The following is a 20,304-nucleotide window of genomic DNA, read 5'->3' as shown; positions in this document are numbered from 1 at the left end:
GTTCTGCAAAATTCAGCCAGCTCACTTTTGATTTTAAAAGTGTCTATTTTTGGAGTAGGAACAAATCCCAGTCCCTTGTTCAAGACTGATATCTGGTCACTTGTAAGTTCTACCTCCGATAGGTTCACAATTAGTGAGTGTTCTTGCTGGTTGATGGTTGCGCAGCTGCCATGCTTCGGGTTTGTACGTTCCTTTGCTGGTCTTGCCAGGTCAGAGACTTTCTTCTTCCTCGGGGCTGTGAGCGGCCTCTGGATAAAAAAGGCTGTTGTTCCTGTGGTGGTTGGTTGTGCTGACCCGACATTTGTTGGTTCATTAATTGGGGCATTTGTTGCATCCCTTGCATTCCTTGATGAAAAGGATCCATCCACCCTCCGTAGTGTGGAACAAAAGGTTGATAATACGGTATATTGTAGGTTGGATGGTAAGGACGTTGCCACCTGTTGCCTCTTCTCGGCCGTTGGTGCCGGAAGTTGTTTCGACCCCTGTTCGGGTTTTGGTCGTCTGAACTGCTGAAGGAATTATTCGATGAATTTTTCCCAGTCGATTCATTATCCGAATTTGTTTCTGTAAAGGCAAAGTCCTCTTTTATATAGGGGTGCATCTTTTCTTGGCTGAATTTTTTGATGTCCTTTGCGAGTTTCTGTAGCTTGTTCTGCATCAGGAACTCATGAGTTTCCTCCATCTCTTTTGTTATTTCATCAAGTCTTTTCTTGTAGACTTGTGGGTGGATACCCTTTTTCAGCTCACTTTCACATGCTTCTATTTCTAGTAATAATGCTTCCGAGAGGGGTCTTGCAGTCTTGATGATTAAGACTAAGTAGTCCAAGGTACATTTCCATGAAATGGAAGACCAGTCCTTTCGGAAGGCCAAGTCGTGGAGGAAAATGCGTGGTGCATTCCCGACCCAGAGGCCTCTGGGCGCTATTTTAGACCTTAGATACTCGGTCATAATGATACCGTGGATCGCAGTTCTAATTTGGTTCCTCTTTTTTTCGGTTAAGGTATCCCAATCATCCGTCTGGCTTAGGGCTTCTGTTAGGTCTGTGTTGTTGATCAGTGGTTGCCCTGCTAGTAGTTCATCTATATCGCTTGCATCATAACTCAGTCCCACAATTCCTTCCATATTTGAGATTTAAGTGTAAAGCTTTTTGGCAAGCTTTTTTTATCCCGCAGCTGTCCGCTGCTTATATATGAAACTTGATCAACTGGGAGGGATGAGGAATTTACAGTGTCCGTTTCTTTCCCCGATAATATTCCGTTTGCAATCAACAAAAATGGACACTTGTTACACTATTTGACTTTTGGTTCAGTGCAAATAAGGAAACCCTCATAGAAGTCAATGTATATTTGAGGTTAGCGGTATATTGGCTTCATCCGCCCCACACTGACATTCATGCAGTTATCATCGGGTTTTTCCTCTTGGTGTGTACTGCTAGCCTCATCCAGAGGCACCTCCAGTCTCGAGTGCAGTGTCCAGAGACAAAAAGGATTTTCCCAAAAGGATTGGATAAAAATGAAAAAGAGTGCCCGAAATTTTTTTAATATTAGGCAAACTTACATTATTAAAAATTTTGAATACTCATTGATAAGCCAAGTTACGGGACTATATAGTATTACTAAGGTGATATTGTCGACATGTTTCAGCTCTATTGGGCCAGGCGGTCTGTAGAGCTTTCGTCAGGACTTACAAAGGGGTTGGTACAAACAAACATATAAAATGGTACTCACACGAATTGTGCGGTAATCCCACAACTCAATACATTGATTTGAGTATTGTATTCTTCTGGATCTATGAAAGAATATACATATAAAGCTATGTTAAGCTGTGAGCAGTGAATCCTTAAAGGGGGGTGAGTGCAGTAACATAGATAGTGATTAATAGTGACACTAGTGTAATTCATGAAAGTTTTTTCATGAAGGTGAGCGTTTAAAATTTCGGGAAATGATTACTTTCCACTGAAAGTCGCTCGTGAACTATGGTAACGGGAAAGTGGCTATCGCTATAGATGCTTTTACATTTTTGGTGCAGGCGCTGATCAATTTTGTGGCTCAACTGGGAAATCACAGATAGTCAAAATGCTCTCTCAGCCTCGTATCGTATGTCATTTTTTAGTGCAGATCATTCACACTCAACAAAGTTACCCTTTCATTCATTTGTATTCTTTGTTTTAAAAACAATAGTTGATGTTAAAGCTCTCGCCAGAGTTTCTACCTTTGGCAAACAGGCCAACAAGCCTACCCCTTAATCTCCCTGTTCATGTTGTAATTTCATATGTTCCTCATACTCTGTGATAATCGGTTAAAGGCGTCTCTGTGTTCTTTTTTAAGTTCTAGCAGTGTGTGTCATAGGGCTTAGTCTATTACACTAGCATCTTCCACTGTCTTTATTTATCCTATCCTTCAACCCCAGGATCTCCTCCCTTAGGACTTCTTCATGCCATACATCATTTTCATGCACACCCCTCTTAGTATACCTTTAAAGGCATCCCACTCCACCACGATATCTGTATCAGACACCTTGTTACCTGTAAAGAAGTTGCCAATAGCTTCTCTTATTTGTGTATTGAATGTCACATCTCTCAGCGCCACAGTCTGTAGTCGCCATGTAGGTATTTTTTCAGAGTGGTTGTTCCCATGAAAGGATGACTGTCACCGGGTTGTAGTCTGATGGGGTGTATCCCAGGTACTTTGTACGTGAGAATCTATGTGTCATGTTTGTTCTGTGGAACGCCATGTCTATTCTGGTATATTATGCAAGTACTTCAGAATAGTGAGAGTACTCCCTCACGATTGGGTGCTAAAATGTCCATATGTCCACCACTTGTAAGTGATGAACCCGTTGTTGAGCCCGGTTTTAGTGCAAGATTCGGACCATTTGATTGGTGGTGTCAATCTGTCCCATTCCAGGCCCGGGCCACAGTCAAAGTCCCCACACCACACTGTTGGTGACAGTGTAGAGCACAGAAGTGCTGGTGACGAAGAGGCATGAATAAGGGCTGCCCAGCGGTCAGTGTATAAAGTGCCACTAGCGTTAGGGTTTCATTATTGAGTTGCCCTCCAAAATCACCTCTGTCCCTTCAAGTATACCTGCAAGTGCAGCACAGTTTAAGGTACTCCTAGGGCCACTCATTTCAAGACGCCACTGGCCTACCCCAAGTACATGCTGCCCCCCCCCCCAAAAAAAAATCTCTTCCCCCCCAATCTCTTCTGCTAACTCATCAATTGTCAAATGCATCTCCTGGAAGCAAGCAAAGCAGATATGATGTTGTTAGTGTTGTTGTCCATACTTATAGTATACAGACATCATTCAGGTGGATGTTCTACTTTGGCCACAATGCAGATTACTTGATGTGAACTATCTGAGGCATAGTCGGTACATCACACCTGTTAGTGTTGTGGGAAAGGTAAATGCGCATGTACATCAAACAAACAACAAACAACTAGAAAAAAACAACAATCCCAGATAATGGTGTCAACCAGCAATGGTCAACGATTGGCCATAATGATTTGGCAAACATTTGAAAATCAGAGCTTTGCGGGGTCTTCTGCTCTGGTGTTCGCAACTGGCACTATCTCAGTGTGCTCCCCTCCCCGATCAAATTAGACAATGTATAGGTACTCATGCCACCCTAGTTGGGGCACCATGCAAACACAATGACTGTGTAACAGTGTCTGTCATGCTTCATAGCCTCATAGCTCCACCGGGATCTCCTCCAGCATCGTGGGACTCCAGTGTTTTCAAGTCTGCAACTCTGGTGTCAGCTCCTGAAGGTCCAACCTTTCCAATCTCTCTTATCACCTGTGCTCTCTCGTGTGCTTACCATGGATTTTCCTGGTGGAGCGTCTTCTGCTCCCCTGTCTACTCCATCCATCATTTAAGTTCACGGGCAAATGTGGCGTTGTCTACCCTTCTGTTTCTAACCAGCTCCACGTCTCCCTCAGGGAAAAGAAGATCAGAGCTTTATCTCCCTCTATCACTTTCAATTTAGTCAGGTGCAATAGTGCGTAATTTTATATTGAGGATGTGAAGCCACTGTTTCACAGTGTAAAAGGATTCACGCTGTCTTTGTACATCCACTGTGTAGTCCAGGAAGATTGTGACCACTATCCATGGGTCATATGCTCTGCCGATTTGAAGAATAAATATTGTTCCCGTTTCTGAAATTGAATAATCTCGCCACAACCAGTCTAGGGGTTGCTCTTCAATACTATGTATTTTTATTCATCTGTAGCCAGCAATGTGGCTGGACAGGTCTTTTTTAATCAATCATGTAAATATTGTATATTTCCCTTTCTCTTTCCTTTAAAACCCTGAGTACATTCTTGTGCACCAATTTTTCCTTTTCCTTGGAGCACCTTTGTGAAAATATACAGATGTTTTGCATATCATAAAATGTTGATATAAATATACTTGAATATGACAGTGTATTGAATTTGATTCATTTCAGGTGATATTGATTTTAATAACTATTGTGCTTCCACTGTGGCCACTTCATTTTGTACTGTCCTTGACCCAGGTCCAGTGGATTTTTGGGTTTCCCCATAATTTTGTATAGTTTTGTGAGCAGGTCCCTACCTGTGAGGGTTCCCTTTTGGAATGTGTGCTCCACAATGTCAGAGAGTGAGACTTTATCATACACTGAGGACTATAAAAATAAACTTATCAGGGACAATCAGGTAGTAGTTTCCTATCTTCCACCATTTCCAACATTGACTTGACATTGAATGATAAGGTCAGCGGGTTAGAAAGATTAGAGAAGAAACTCATACGCTTGAGACTCCATGGCCACCTATTAATTAAATACCTGCAGGCCAATATCTTTTCAACATCACTGCAAGGTTTATTTTGTTTGTTCAACGTAACTGAGTTTTCAGGATTTGGATGTTACTGTAAATGCCCAAACTCAATTACATTATTGTAACTACAATAAAGCACAAATGATCAACAGTTTATGTCACACATTGAACACGTATCAAAAAATGATGAACTCCGTTTTTCCAAGCAGACATTTCGGGAAAAATAGAAAGCTCAAACGATTGGTGAATTTGAGGAAGCTGAAAGTAAAAAAAAAAAAAACCCATTGCCATAGATCTAGTTGTGCTCGTCTTCATCCTTTTGTTTTCTGGTGTGGTTGTCCCTGCTTTTATCTCTCTCCCTCTCCTTTCGTGGTCTCTCCCTGTCCCTTCGTTCTCTATCTCTGCTTCTTTCATCTTTTGAGTCCTCTTTGTCTTTCGCACTTTCCCTTCCGCCCCGGGATAGCTCCTCCTGCCACCTGCTGTCTCTGTTCCATTCGTGGTCTCTGCCCCTTTCCCTCCATTCTCGCACTCTCTCACGAGGAGGTCCATATCTTTCTGAATATCTCTCCAAGTAAGAATTGTTATGCAAATTGATAGGCTCCGAATCTTAACTGGCCAGATTCCTTTTTACCTCCAAAGCCTCCTCCAAAGCGCCGCGGGATCCAACCCTTTAAGGTTCTTTCCAACTCATAGTCTACCATAATCTCATTTTGATCTATGACAAGTTTATTTGCATCTCTGTGTGCTTTTAATATGGACCGCTGTTCCTTGTACTCTACAAATGCATAACCCTTTGAGAACCCAGTTACTAGGTCTCTAACAAGCCGAATTCTTCTAATGTCTCCATATCTGGAAAATACCTCCTTTAATTTCTCCTCCTTTGTCTGTAAATTTAGTCTAGCAACAAAAAGTATAAGACGAGGGTCTCCACAGACACCTTTACTTGGCACATATTGTGACAAGATGGCCCTTGAAACAGCACGGTCATGTGGTTCCTCATCTGTTCCATCAATGCTTCCTGCTTTTAGAGGATGGTACTCCACTGCAATCGGCGACCAATTATTAATTTTCTCATCACAGTAATCACACGTACAACAGATAGGGACTTCACTGTCGCAAACCTCGCCGTAATCTCGCCCAACGAGGAAGTTAGAGACGAGGGCCAGAAGGCCAATATCATACCTGTGGGCGTACAGCGCAAGAACGAGCCGGCGATCTTTATCAATATTCCCAAATTCAAAGAGAAATTTAGTTTTGTGGCTAACAACTGTTCTCACCATTGGATGGTTTTAGGAGTAGAAACAGCCATAGAACAAGAAAAGAAACATCTGAAGGAAATCACTGACCTCAAACGATAAATTGCAGAAGACACAGCATTGATTCATGCTAACGAGGCCCTGGAGCACCTGGAAAGGTCGATCAGGGAGTTTGACACCAACACCCAGGCAAGAAAATTGGAGAAACCGTCGAAGGATTTAAGACTCTACGACAAGAAAATCACCTACCCATACTTACAGGAAGATTATTACAAACAGGACACTCAGGGGCGTTTTCAAACAGAGGCAGTTACAGGGGCTACAAAAGATTCACAACTTTTTCAGATTTCTCAGGCTCCAACAGCGTAGGAAGTGAGAGTGAGCAACCATGTACAAGCCCCGGCTATTACAATCAAGACAACAGATACCAGGTACCATCACAAGGCCCTGCTTTTTAAGGAGATTCCCAATGGAGACCTCCCAGGGGAAGAGAAAACAATTGGAACCAAGACTTGCAGAGGGCCATGAGCTGAGAGGCCAGAACTGGGGTGTAGGCAGAACATTGGGACAGAAACAAGTTTGTTTCCCCCCAGAAAGCCATGGGGAAATTCAGACCAGATGTCAATACTACCATTGGTAGCCATTAATGAGAGCCCCATCATCAACTTGTCCACATATGAACTTTCGTCTGATGAACAGAAGGTACTCGGCAAAGGACTCCCATTTGTCCCAACTTCTCTCCCAAACCTTTTTAACATTAAACCGGAACTTCATCGTTTTTTCAGCAAAATCAGACTCATGTATTTCTTCAAAAATCTCCTTCACTTCCATCAACCTCCCACACAGGTTTAAGGGTGCCATCTACCTTAACACCACCAACACACTCCATGTCTCACAACATACTGGCATACGAGAGTGTGGTACTTAGAGATATTATGAAGATATGTTTTGATAAACTACAACATATCAAGAACGGAACGTGAAGCATTGAATTCTCTCAGAGATAACCAGCACATTGTGATTAAATTAGCGGACAAAGGCGGTGCAATTGTAATCCAGAAAAATGATTACAAATCCGAAATCTACCCTCAATTAAGAGATGGCGTGAGTACACCAGACTGAACTCAGATCCAACTAAGGAAATCAGTAAATCGATTCTGAAAATTATCAACGTGGGGCGAAAACAAGATTTCCTATCAGACCTGGAATACAACTACCTTTACAAAAAACAACCCCGCCTTCCAACCATCTACACCCTCCTCAAAGTTCACAAAAATTTAGAACACCCACCGGGTCGTCTTATAGAGTCAGGGTGTGGATCACTATTTGGAGCCATTGTGCAAATATGTGGATTTTTTTCTTAACCCCAGTGCTGAGGCAACAAAAGCATATTTGAGAAACACCATGGAGTCCATCAGACTGGTGGATAATCTGCCCTTTGATCCTACACGTCAACTACTCGTGACTATGGACATCCTATCTTTATATACAAGCATCCCACAATTGCCTGCTTTGGAAGTTATGAAGACAGTGTTGGATAAAAGATCTCAAGCAGTCCAGATCCCAGCAAATTTCATAATTAAATTACTAGAGGTAGTCATGATACGAAATTTCTTCTTCTTCCAGGGAGATTATTTCCTGCAATTTAAGGGAGTTGCCATGGGCGCGAGCTTCACACCGGATTTGGCCATCCTATACATGGATGATTTTGAGAATTCCTTTATTTAGAACAAGGTCAACCTATATATTAATCACATAACATTCTGGAAGCGCTATATAAATGATGTTCTGCTCATCTGGACGGGCAGCGACACAGAACTCAAGACCTTCCACGCATGGCTGAATGACAGATCAATGGACATCAAGTTCACGATACATTTCAACTCCAAGACAATTGATTTTTGGGACATTTCCATTAAAGTGGAGAACAATTTCCTGTACACCACCCTTTTCAGAAAAGCGACGGAAAGAAACACACTACTGAGATACAGTAGCCATCACCTGAGAGGTTTGAGGGACAATGTGCCATTTGGGCAATTTCTGAGAATTAGAAGAAATTGTACGCATAAGGATGACTATTTTGAAGAATCCGAAGGATTGCTCCATCGCCTTCTTGAGAGGGGCTACCCCAGAAAACTTGTGAAACGAGGGCTTAGTTCAACCCAAGGGAAACTTTATTCACACCCAAACTATGCCCCGATGACCCCTCAAATAAAATGATGTGTCACCATTTACTGCACTCGCAGTAATGATATCAGACAGATTGTGAACAATCATTGGAAATTGATCTCAGATAATCTTGAACTAAGGTAACCACCAATGCACTCATTTTAAAAGGGTAAGAGTGTCTGAGATACCATGTAGTCCGCTCCCTTTTGGAGATCCCCACACAAGCCTCAAACTGTACATTATGAACCCTACCTGAGATCACGGGCCATTACAAATGCGACCACTGTAAGGCAAGGTTAGGTGTAATACCGCAGGGACCCTTTAGTAGATTACTTTCACACATTCAATAATTCACCAGAAAGTCTCAAATGGGTGGTACTTGAAAAGGTTACACTGGGCATTAGGGGTGGCGACATACATTCAATCCTTAATGTACTTGAGTGTAAGTGGATGCACTCCTTGAATAGGGTCCATGATGGGTTGAATGAACTAGATACGACCACTACGCAGTTATCTTGCCTTAACAATGATTGACCTTTACGGTACTTGTACTCTCATTCCTCTTTGTAACAATACAGTGTACCAAAAATTGCCAATCCATAGGTGCTATATGCAGACATAACTTTAGGATATATTCATACTGTCCTTTAAGATGCTTTTTAACATTGTATGCCCGCAGTACTGATGTTTATCATTCTCTGATTGTTCAGAATAACTGTATATACTTATAGGACTGGGCCACCGATTACGAACAATGTTGTGACGCCACACTGACACTCACTACGTCAACGATAGCGTCCTAAGTCTGTGCTTGTACATTCATTTCACTATGTAATAAAGCTCTGTCCCCTAAACTGTTATCTTACAAATGTTATGATTGTTACATTCCTATGATGTATCCTGCTCTGGTCTCTTAGTTTTTCAATATTGGATGAGCGCAGGGGTGTCACCATTTTCATTTTGTCCAAAACCGAACTGTGTAATCAATAAAAATGAGACAGGCCACCAGTATAGGCTTTTTAATTTATCTTTTACCACGATCCTCCACCCAAATTATTCAGGAGCGACACGTCCGTTCCCTTACTTACACCCGCCACGTTGGGCGTCAGTGTTAGCATTCAGCTGCTATGCTCCTAACGTGCGCTTTACCGCATGCAGGCAAACCGCTCAGCTGTCTATATTTAGATGACAGCTGATCAGCCCCGCATGACAGACAACCGGATTCTTCCATCGTGCGCGGAGGTATGTTTTTATCCGACCAGTACTCTGTTTCCAGGATTCACTCTTGTTAAAACCCTGTTTTAAGTCTCGAAGAGCCTATTCAGGCCCGTTTTTGTCTTCTATTGTAGATAGTTTTTGATTAGTTCCATTACCTGGAGCATACGGCCACATCCGAAATTTAAAGAATAGGTTTTCTCGCCCATGCTACCCACTTCACTGATTAATCCATGCCGAGTAAGTCTGCAATTTTGACAGGCGCCCTTGGACCTTAATATATCTTTGTCCTCGTTTGAATTACTGATGTGCTCTTAATTAATTTTCAGCACGGTTCTAGCCGCAACATATATGCGAGCGCTTGTTTTCCTGACTTAGGAGACCGTAGGCCCACCATTGTGATTGAATACACCTACACATTTATGGTGGATACAAGGTGAACATACGTTGTTTTTCGACTTGCCTTATAATTTGTCGTTTCCATCACCTTTAGTAATATGACCACTTTATTTTAAATAACCCATAGGTGTCTCCTCATGTCCTGATGAAGACCCCGTTTTAAGGACCAAACTTTCCTTCCTCTATCATTGGGTACGAAACGTCAACTGTCCCTCATTTTTGTACCTGTACCATACTTATCTTCACATACAGACAACAGCGATTGATTTACTGTGTATTTTTATTCATCTGTAGCCAACAATGTGGCTGGACATTTCTTTGTTAATCAACCATGTCAATATTGTGTATTTCCCTTTCTCTTTCCTTTAAAACCCTCACCTGAGCACATTCTTTTTTTTTAAATTTTTTTTTTAAACAAAACATTAAAAAAATACAGCAGATATATCTTAATCAGCGTCCATCTGTTACAGGTGACAAGGATTACATGTGGTAAAGACACAAAGCAACAGGAGTACGAATCCTTCTGATGACCCCCGCGGCAGTCCTCTCCCCCAATATGGGATGGTGCACAGATCCCCTAGTGGAGTGTAGACTTAGGGGAGTGAACCCCTCACCCCAGCCCTAGTTCAGATGCCGGCTTCCGCCTCCCTCCCGTCTTCTTCCATTTGTAAATTGTAATAACTCAGCCATGGTTGCCAGATTTTCCGAAATTTCCGCGGGCATCTCCTTGCTTTATAGACCGTTTTTTCAGCTCCCTTATACATGTCCATACCCGACCTCCACTCCTTCAGTGTGGGAGGGTCGGGTCTCCCTCAGTATCTGGCAATGTCTCGTTTAGCCACTATAAGACACAAATTACTAAGTAAAAGTTGATATCTAGAAATGTCAAAATCTGTATTTATGCCTAACAATACATATCTGGGGTTCATCGGGATTTGTACGTGCAGTATTTTATTTAACTCTTGCACTATCTGCATCCAGTAGCGATGTATCAGCTGACAATCCCATAATGTATGAATGAAGGACCCTCCTTCTGTGTGACATCGCAGGCACTCCGACGTCTCGGCCCTACCCATCGCGTGTAGCTTCGCCCGGTCGTAGTAAACTCTATGGAGGATTTTGAACTGGACCAGTCGAAGTCTAAGCTTAATCGCCGCCTCCCTGGGGTGCTTCAGGGCCATCTCCCAGTCTATGTCTTCTAGTGGACCTAGAAAGTCTTCCCACTTGTCCCGGAGTGTCTTTAGTTTGTTAGGCATATTATTTATTAGAGTCTTATAGGTCCAGGAGACTGTTTTCTCCCGTATCTCCTCCTACCTGAGCACATTCATGAGCACCAATTTTTCCTTTTCCTTGGAGCACCTTTGTGAAATTATACAGATGTTTTGCATATCATAAAATGCTGATATAAATATACTTGAATATGACAGTGAATTGAATAATTTATTTATTTCAGGTGATGTTTATTTTATTAACTATTGTAATTTCACTGTGACCACTTCATTTTGTACTGTAGGGGTTGCTCCTGGCGTTAGTGGCTTCCAGATATCCTATGTATCTGTTTTACCGAATAAAGGCCTGCAATCGCCCCCCCCCACCTCATCTCCCCTAATGCCTGTGAGTCAATTCTCCAAGTATAAATCCATACTCAGGCCCTCTATCCTCTCTATGAGTTCCACTACTTTGTTATTTCGCCTAGAGCGGTACCCTGAGTTGTCCACCGTGGACTGCAGTATGTAGGTTTTCTCCTGAAGCGCTTTGATCACCGTTTGCGTTGTGGTCACCAAACAAAGGGCCCATAGAATCCATAAATCAATCATCAATGTCTAAAACTTGGGTTCCAGGTAAGTTTTCAGACTGCTCTCCGCTGCTAGGAGTTCTGTGAATTTCTCAGTGTGGTCTCGGAGTTTCTGTTGCAAAGTGGTCGTCATAAGCATTGGGGCCCGGTTAGGCAGTATCCATGCAACCGATCTTGCACATCCTCCATTTTGTTCCCTCTGGGTTTAACCATATTGGTAAAATAGACAGTGGGTGTGGGCTCATCAATTGGCTGGTAGGTTCTAATAGCAGATGTTGCAATCGAGTACTGGGGTCCACTAGTGGGAGCTCCACAAGTAGTGCAATCCCCCTCTCTGGGTGCGGAAAGTATTGTATTTGCATTTATATAGCGATTACTACCCTGGATGAGGCGTTAAAGCTCTTTTTCGGCGAGTAGCATGCTACTCTGGAACCCATAAAGGATTAGTGTTGAATTAGTATATTGAAATATGAAAGTCATTTGAGTGTTGGATATGTTAGTCAGTTATTTGGATTCAGAAGGATTGTGGAGGAATAGGAGAAGGAAAAAGGTTTGCATTTATATCGCCCGGTTACCCCTGATGGGGTGTTGAAGCGTTTTTTTGGCCAGTAGCATGCTACTCCGCAACCCATAAAGGATTAGAGGTGAATTAGTATTGTGAAATATGTAATAATTTGAGTGATGGATATTAGTCAGTTGTTTGGATTGAGAAGGATAGCGGAGGTCTAGAAGAGGGAAAAAGGTATGTATTTATATAGCGCTTCATACCTCTGATGGGGTGTTGAAGCACTTTTTTGGAGAGAAGCACACTACTCCGGAACACAAAAAGGATTAGGGTTGAATTAGTAGTGAAATATGAAAGTAATTTGAGTGGTGAATATTAGTCAGTTATTTGGATTGAGAATGATAGCTGAGGGACAAAAGTGAGGAAAAAAGGTTTGTATTTATATAGTGCTGGGTACCCCTGATGGGGTTTTGGAGAGTTTCTTTTGGCAAGTATCACGCTACTCTGGAACCCATAAAGGATTAGTGATGAGTTAGTATAGTGAAATATGAAAGTAATTTGAGTAGTGGACATGTTAGTCAGTTATTTGGATTGAGATGGGGAGGGGAGAGATAGAAGACGGATTTATATAGCGCTTGCTACCCCTGATGAGGTGCTGAAGCGCTTTTTCGGCGAGTAGCACGCTACTCTGGAACCTATAAAGGATTAGTATAGTAAAATATGAGTGGACATGTTAGACTTTTATTTGGATTGAAAAGGATAGAAGAGGGAATTATTTAGACTTTTTTTTGTTTGTTTTGGAGATCATAGCAGTAGGAGGCTTGGGAGGAGTAAAAGGGATGTGGAGGGTAAGAGTCAGAGGGAAGGGTTTAGAAAATCTTGTTTTGGGGGGTCGGTACAGTAAAAGAGGTATGAGATGATGCAAGGAGGGGTGGAGTAGGGAAGAGTATGGGTTATCAGTATTTCATGGACAGTAAATGTAAATGTAAATGTAGTATACTTGTAAAACGCACAGCTGCCCCAGCAACGGGGCGTCCCGGCGCTGTATAACGCTGTGAAACCCTTCCTGGCTCTCCCTGTGAGATGCCCCTCCTGGGCACCCCCAAGGTGAAGCCAGGCATCCCAGTGTTGTTGGGGCTGTTGTGGAGATTAAGCAAGCTATTGCCCAGAGTTGCGGCGTGGGACCCATGATTAGAGTAGGCGCTGAGGCGAGAATTATCGAGTCCGCAGACATTGAGCCCAAGACCCTGCCGCGTCCGGACTTGAACCCTGGTCCCGGGCCTGATCTCTGCTTCAGAGTCTGCCGCTCTAACCAGTGAGCCACACTTCTCCACAGTGCTTCTCTCTATTAGGGTTGGGGCTTTCACGTATTACCCAGGGCCTGGGCTTTGTGCAGTATGGCATCATTAGTTTTCAGGTTACTTCCTCCACACACCAATATACCATGCGAGGTCACCCCACTGGTGTCAGGAATCACTTGCTACAATGTGTTGTCTCACTTTGACCCTCGCCCCCACACTACATTTCTATCAATGATGTGCATAGTTCGTGTGGACGGCTGCTCTTACGGCTTCCTGCCGGCATCCTTCATTCCCTTGTGGCATCCCCCACGATGCAGCGAGCACACTCTGCAGTACCCAACTTAGTCACCTGTGTAGCCACCAAGGCCTCAGTCAGGCGCATGCACCTCTCACGTGTCCCTCACACAGAGGATAGGCTGCGGCTGATACAGTGCTCTGGCTTTTGGTAGGAGTACATGTGTTCTCTCCCAGACTGCAGGCCGAGGGTCATTCAGCTTCGGCTCTGCTCAGTGTCCTTGCGAATGAGAAGTGCAGGGTGAAGTGTGTACAGTGGAAGGCAGCCCGGTCTGTTGGCCGCTCTTACCACTTCTCGTCAGCGTCCTTAATTCTCTTGTGGAGTATTCCACAATGTTACTACTGCCCTCAGCGGGCCTTCAAAAATCGTTTGTGGAGCCAGTTGGGCCTCGGGTGGGTGCATGCACCCTTCAGGTATCCCACCTCTTGCACAAGTTGCAACCAGTACTTTGCAGCACCCCCCGCTTTCTCTCCTAGGCTGTGGTTTGCTTAGTGTCGGTCCAAGCTCACTGTCGCGGAACGCCTTCCGGATATGTGCCTTGAGTGGACTGTCAATACAGCCCCCACGCCCAAGGAATTCGTATGGGAGGGGAGGCAGAGCCGATGGACCAGGATTAGTTCATGCGGCAGGACAGAGCTCATGTTTATGCGACCAGTCCAGTTGCCATCTTGGACCCCCCCCCCAAGATTATACATGTTAAACACAGCAAAAATAAAAATACATCGTTGCATCCCCTGAGCTCAAGTAATCCACCTCCCTCAGCCTCCCAGGTAGCTAGGACACTATGCACACGCCAGCATGTATTGTAGCTTGCAAGCACCTTGGCCACCCACATACATTTTGTGGTAAATGTGCTTGATAATATACCAGTGTTCTCTCAGAACCTTACAAAACATTGAAAACACCTTTGCAGTGTTCTTCAAGGTTCTGGGAGAATACTTCTATATTATCAAGCGCATTTACCACAAACTGTCTCTGAATACATTAATGACAAAATGTTTGCAAGAAGTAGGGGCGGTGCAGAGACCAGGGTCGGATTAGGACCAAAAATCAGCCCAGACAACCCAAAAAAGTGGCCCATATTCATGGAGTGCAATCTTTCACCAACATTTCTTGGTTAGTATCAGTGGGCTAAGTTTGTGAGAAATAAGTGGTACATTAAGCATTTTAAATCTTGAAGGATGAGCAGCATTAGTGAAAACTGGAAACATTGTAGTTGTAAAAACTGAAAACGTACTTTCAGTGTCAACTTCTCGTACAAAGTTTTGAGCATTTCCTCTCCCAATTAACTGTGTCTCCGACACTGATTATCACATAAATCAGAAATCTTCAATTTTACGTGGAGGTTCACCCTTGTTTCTGCCCGTTTTTTCTTTTTTCCAATACCAGTAATGAATTACAATCAAATATTTAGTATTGGTACAATAAAAAGTATGCCTACCCTCGCAGTAGTCTGAGTCAGTAAATCAGTTTAATGGCTGAGATAGGCACTCAGAGGCAAAGGTGATTTAAAATTGGAAGTAGGAGAGATTATCTGGAGTTCTCTCCATAATACATGCTCAATGTTTGTAAGTAAAAGTTTGAGAATCATCCATTAAAATATATAACTTCCAAACGCTTTCAAAAAGCCTTACCTATTTTCTAGTCTTCAAGAGCAGAACGGGTGGCCTTGCTATTGAAAACGGTCATGTCACCATGCAGGAAAAAGTTCAAGTTCAAGTTCAGGAATTTGTAAAGCGCACTACTCACCCAGAGGGTCTGAAGGCGCTTGATGGAGGATGGGTGCATTACTTATCGAATAGCCAGGTTTTTAGTTGCTTTCTAAAGGAGGGGTGGTTCTGTGTAAGTCGGAGGTGAGTGGGGAGAGAATTACAGGTTTTGGCCGCTAGGTAGGAGAAGGATCTTCCTCCCATGGTGGATCTGTGGATGCGCGGGATTGCGGCGAGGGCTTGATTGGAGGATCGTAGTTGGCGGGTGGGTGTGTAGAAGGACAGTCGTGTGTTGAGGCATTCGGGTCCTAGGTCGTAGAGGGCCTTGTGTGCGTGGGTGAGGAGACGGAACGTTATTTTCTTGTTGACGGGGAGCCAGTGGAGATCCTTCAGGTGACCAGAAATGTGAGCATGACGGGGAATATCCAGTATGAGTCTGGCTGAGGCGTTTTGGATGTGTTGGAGTTTTTTCTGTAATTTGGCTGTGGTCCCGGCGTAAAGGGTATTTCCATAATCCAGTCGGCTGGTGACCAGTGCGTGGGTGACTGTCTTTCTTTTTTCGGTGGGGATCCAGCGGAAGATTTTTTTGAGCATGCGTAGGATGTTGAAGCATGAAGATGAGACGGCGTTGACTTGTCTGGTCATCGAGAGGGAGGAGTCAAGGATGAAGCCCAGGTTACGTGCATGATCTGTAGGTATGGGTGCTGTGCCCAGGGTCGGTGGCCACCATGAGTCGTCCCAGGCAGAGGGGGATGATCCTAAGATGAGGACTTCCGTTTTGTCCAAGTTTAGTTTTAAACGGCTGTTCTTCATCCATTCGGCTACTTTTTTTCATACCTTCGTGTAGATTGGTTTTGGCGGTGTTTGGGTCTTTGGTGAGGGAGAGGATCAGCTGGGTGTCATCTGCGTAGGAGATGATGTGAGGTTGTGTTGGCGTGCGATGTGTGCGAGGGGACTCATGTATACGTTGAAGAGGGTGGGGCTGAGTGAAGATCCTTGTGGTACACCGCAGATGACTTCGGTGGCCTCTGATTTGAATGGGGGGAGGCGGACTCTCTGGGTTCTTCCGGCGAGGAACGAGATGATCCAATCCAATGCTTTTCCTTGTATTCCGACGTTGTTGAGGCGTTGTATGAGTGTGCTATGACATACTGTGTCGAAGGCGGCGGAGAGGTCGAGTAGCATGAGGGCAACTGTTTCTCCGTTGTCCAGTAGCGTTCGGATGTCGTCTGTAGCTGCGATGAGGGCGGTTTCGGTGCTGTGTTTGGCTCGGAAGCCGGACTGTGAAGGGTCGAGGGAATTGTTGGATTCAAGGAAGGCGGCGAGCTGACCATTGACGGCTTTCTCAATGACTTTGGCAGGGAATGGGAGGAGTGAGATGGGGCGGTAGTTCTTAAGTTCAGAGGGGTCTGCTGTGGGTTTCTTCAGAAGGGCGCTGAGCTCGGCATGTTTCCAGCTTTCCGGGAAAGTAGCGGAGTTGAAGGAACAATTGATGACATCGCGGAGATGGGGTGCGATGATGGAGTCTGCTTTGTTGAAGATGTGGTGGGGACATGGGTCGGTTGGCGATCCTGAGTGAGTGGAGTTCATCAGGCGGATGGTGTCTTCAGTGGTGATTGGGTTCCAGGCGAAAAGGTTGTGAGAGTGCTGTTTTGGTTCAGAGGTGAGTGGAGTGGGCTGTTCATTGGACTGGTTTTCAAAGCTGTTATGTATGTCGGCGATTTTGTTGTGGAAGAAAGAGGATACGGAGTCGCAGAGGTCTTGGGAGGGAGTGATGTCGTTGGTGGCGGCGGTGGGGTTGGTAAATTCTTTGACGATGTTGAATAGTTCCTTGCTGTTGTGGGCGTTGTTGTTGAGTCGATCCTTGAATGCTGATTTCTTGGTGGATCGGATCAATTGGTGGTGTTTGTGGGTGGCGTCCTTGAAGGTGCTCAGGTTGTCAGATGTTGGGTTTTTTCTCCAGGTTTTCTCGAGGGTACAGCATAACTTCTTGGATTTCTTAAGGTCATCGTTGAACCAGGGGGCCTTTTTGTTACCTTGTTTGGTCTGATGGTTTTTCAAGGGTGCTAATACGTCAGCGCTATGGGTGATCCATTGTGTGAGTTTGGTGGCAGCTTGGTTTGGGTCCGATGATATGGCAGGAGGGTTTTGGTTTAGCGATGTGAAGAGTTGGTCAGTGGTTATTTTGTTCCAGTTTCTTCGAGGAATAGGTTGTGGGGGGTTGTGGGTCATGGTCTTTTTGTAGTTGAAGTGAACGCAGCTGTGGTCCATCCAATGGAGAGCTGTGGTGTGATCGAATGAGATGTGTTTGCTGGAGGTGAAGATAGGGTCGAGTGTGTGTCCGGCAAGGTGGGTGGGGGTGTCAACAAGTTGTTTGAGTCCGAGATTGGCCAGGTTGTCCAGAAGGGTGGTGGTGTTGCTGTCGTTTTTCTTTTCCAGGTGGAAGTTGAGGTCTCCCAGTAGAATGTAGTTCTCGGAGGTGAGGGCATGTGGGCTGACGAAGTCGGTGATTTCTTCGTTGAATTGTGTGTGGGTTCCTGGTGGTCTGTAGATGAGGGTGCCTCTAAGTGTGGTCCTTGGGTCGGTGTGGATCTGGAATGAAGGTGTTCGGCGGTCGTGAAGTTAACGTCGGAGCTGGTCGTGATTCGGATGGTGTTCTTAAGGACGATGGCGATGCCTCCTCCTGTTTGGTTGGTGCGGTCTTTTCGGATGATCTTGTAAGCGTGAGGGATGGCTATGGCGATGTCGGGTGCCGATGAAGCGTTCATCCAGGTTTCTGTAAGGAAGGCGACGTCCGGCGATGCAGAGTCGAGTAGGTCCCAGAGTTCAGTGGCGTGTCTGTGGACCGAGCGGGTGTTCAGCAAGATGCACTTGAAGTGGTTGGGGTTGGGGCTGTGTTTGGAGGTAGTGGATTTGGTGTGGGTCCTGGTGCAGGCGAACTTGCAGGAGTGGCAGGCGAATGGACCATGGGTGTGTCCTGGGGCAACTTCGCAGCATTGTGGTGTGCGTCCGGGGTTAAGGGCAAGGAGGGTAGCGGCGTCATACGTTATGCGGGAGGAGTGGGTTTTGAGAGGGCCAGGGGGTCTGGTGCTAGGCGTGGTCCAGGCGGGACGGGCGTAGACGGCCTTATCTTTGGCGCACCTTTGGGGCGCGTCCGCTGCGCGTGAACGCTGCGCGCGAAGGCATCTGTCATATGAGGACAGTGGAGGGGGGAGGGGCGAGGGAGGAGCAGCTGGGAGGCGGGAGCGGGGTGGAGAGGGCGGGCTCCGAGGCACAACAACAACAAAAATGGCGGCAGAAACGAAACCGGAAACCGGTTGGGGAAATTAAGTAAATAACGCTGTGGGCAGAGAGGCACTAACGAAATGGGGCACACGTAATTTAAACAATCTGGCAATGCGAGCGTTAGTCAGGGCAAAGCGGGCAAATGATAGAGGCAGGGTAATATAGACAGTCAATGCAAGCAAGCACAGTGAAGTACAATCAATTTCAGGGCAGCAGAGCAGGGCTACGATATCCAGGCAAGATAGACACTATAGACAATCAATGCGAGCAAGCACAGTGAAATACAATCAATTTCAGGGCAGTAGAGCAGCGCTACGATACCCAGGCAGCAGAGCATCACAGCGTAAGCCAGGCAGCAGAGAAGCACAGCAGTAATCACAAGAGACCAGGGGCCGTAGGGAGCGACCGCTTCTGACGAAGACGAAGAAGAAGTTGACATGGCTGTTTTAGAGACAGGTGCAACTGGCAGACAGTACACAGTAGTTTAGCATTGGACATATTTGAGAAAAGGTTGATAGCTTTCTTCTGTTTCCAGTCGTGTCTAGCTGGTGAAGATGGCAACGCAGGGGCAGGGCAGGGCAGGTAGTACTATGTAAGGGTTCCAAGGAGAAAAAGTTTGGGGAGGTGTCAGCTCAGCAACAAAGTATGAGGTGGCAGTGTGTAAAAAGCAGCCTGCAGTTGAGATGTCAAGGCAATGGGTAGCAGGCAGGTGTGGACTCCAGCCTTCAGCAGGTCACTGAGGCAATGGGTGGGCCAGGTACGTCCATCTCCAGGTGACTGGCACGGAGTGCAGATAGGTGTCTGCTCTTTTCTGGTCTAACCTGCGTCGGCTACCAACTACACTTTAATGTTCTTAGAAATCGTGCCTCTGATAACATCATCACAGCATGAGCGGTGTGGTAATGCAGTGGGCTTATACATAATAAACTGCAGGGATGTGTGTTTGACTTCTTGTTCACCGATTTAAGCTCTGACCAGCACCCTCAGCCTTTCATAGTACTGAGGCTAACAACAGTGCAGGAAAAGAAGGGAACCAGCTGGATCGAGGATACGGCAGCTGATATTGAGTTAGACCTGAGACCCGGGTTGGCCCCACTGAAATATTCAGAATTTGATCTGGTAACATTTGCTAATGCTGGAACACATTGAGCAGTGCTAGCAGGTTGTCTGCTTTCCATTCAGATGAGCAATATGCAGTGGGAGAGGGAGGTTTCTTATTTTGATGTCCAGCATGGCCCATCAGAAAAGCCTCCCTTAAAGGGCCATCACCACTTCTTTTTAAACAAGCATTGGAAATGCAATAGGTCTCGCAGCATTAGAGTTAGTGCTTTTAGAATTGTTTATGGTTTTTTTTGTAAATCTTTAGCATTTTTGTTTCCTGTAGCCAATGCTAAAGAATTACAAATAAAAAAGCCATAAACAAATCTAAAAGCTCTAACTCAAATGCTCCGAGACCTATTGCACTGTGTGAGGGTGAGGGGTTGAGGGTGAGTGAGGGTGAGGGAGTGAGGGTGAGTGAGGGTGAGTGAGGGTGAGTGAGGGTGAGTGAGGGTGAGTGAGGGTGAGTGAGTGGTTGAG

The 20,304-nt window shown here is 45.1% G+C and overlaps 1 pseudogene; it reads right to left on the bottom strand.

Moving 5' to 3' along the window:
• Positions 1 to 4,999: 4,999 nt before the first annotated feature.
• On the bottom strand, positions 5,000 to 6,077 carry LOC147689806 (U11/U12 small nuclear ribonucleoprotein 35 kDa protein-like; annotated as a pseudogene).
• Between the last annotated feature and the right edge of the window lie 14,227 nt (positions 6,078 to 20,304).

The sequence above is a fragment of the Lissotriton vulgaris genome, chromosome 9, assembly GCF_964263255.1.
Source record: "Lissotriton vulgaris chromosome 9, aLisVul1.2, whole genome shotgun sequence".
NCBI classification, from domain to species: Eukaryota; Metazoa; Chordata; class Amphibia; order Caudata; family Salamandridae; genus Lissotriton; species Lissotriton vulgaris.
The sequence above is the reverse complement of the archived record's forward strand: the minus strand, read 5'-3'. Positions and strand labels throughout refer to the sequence as shown.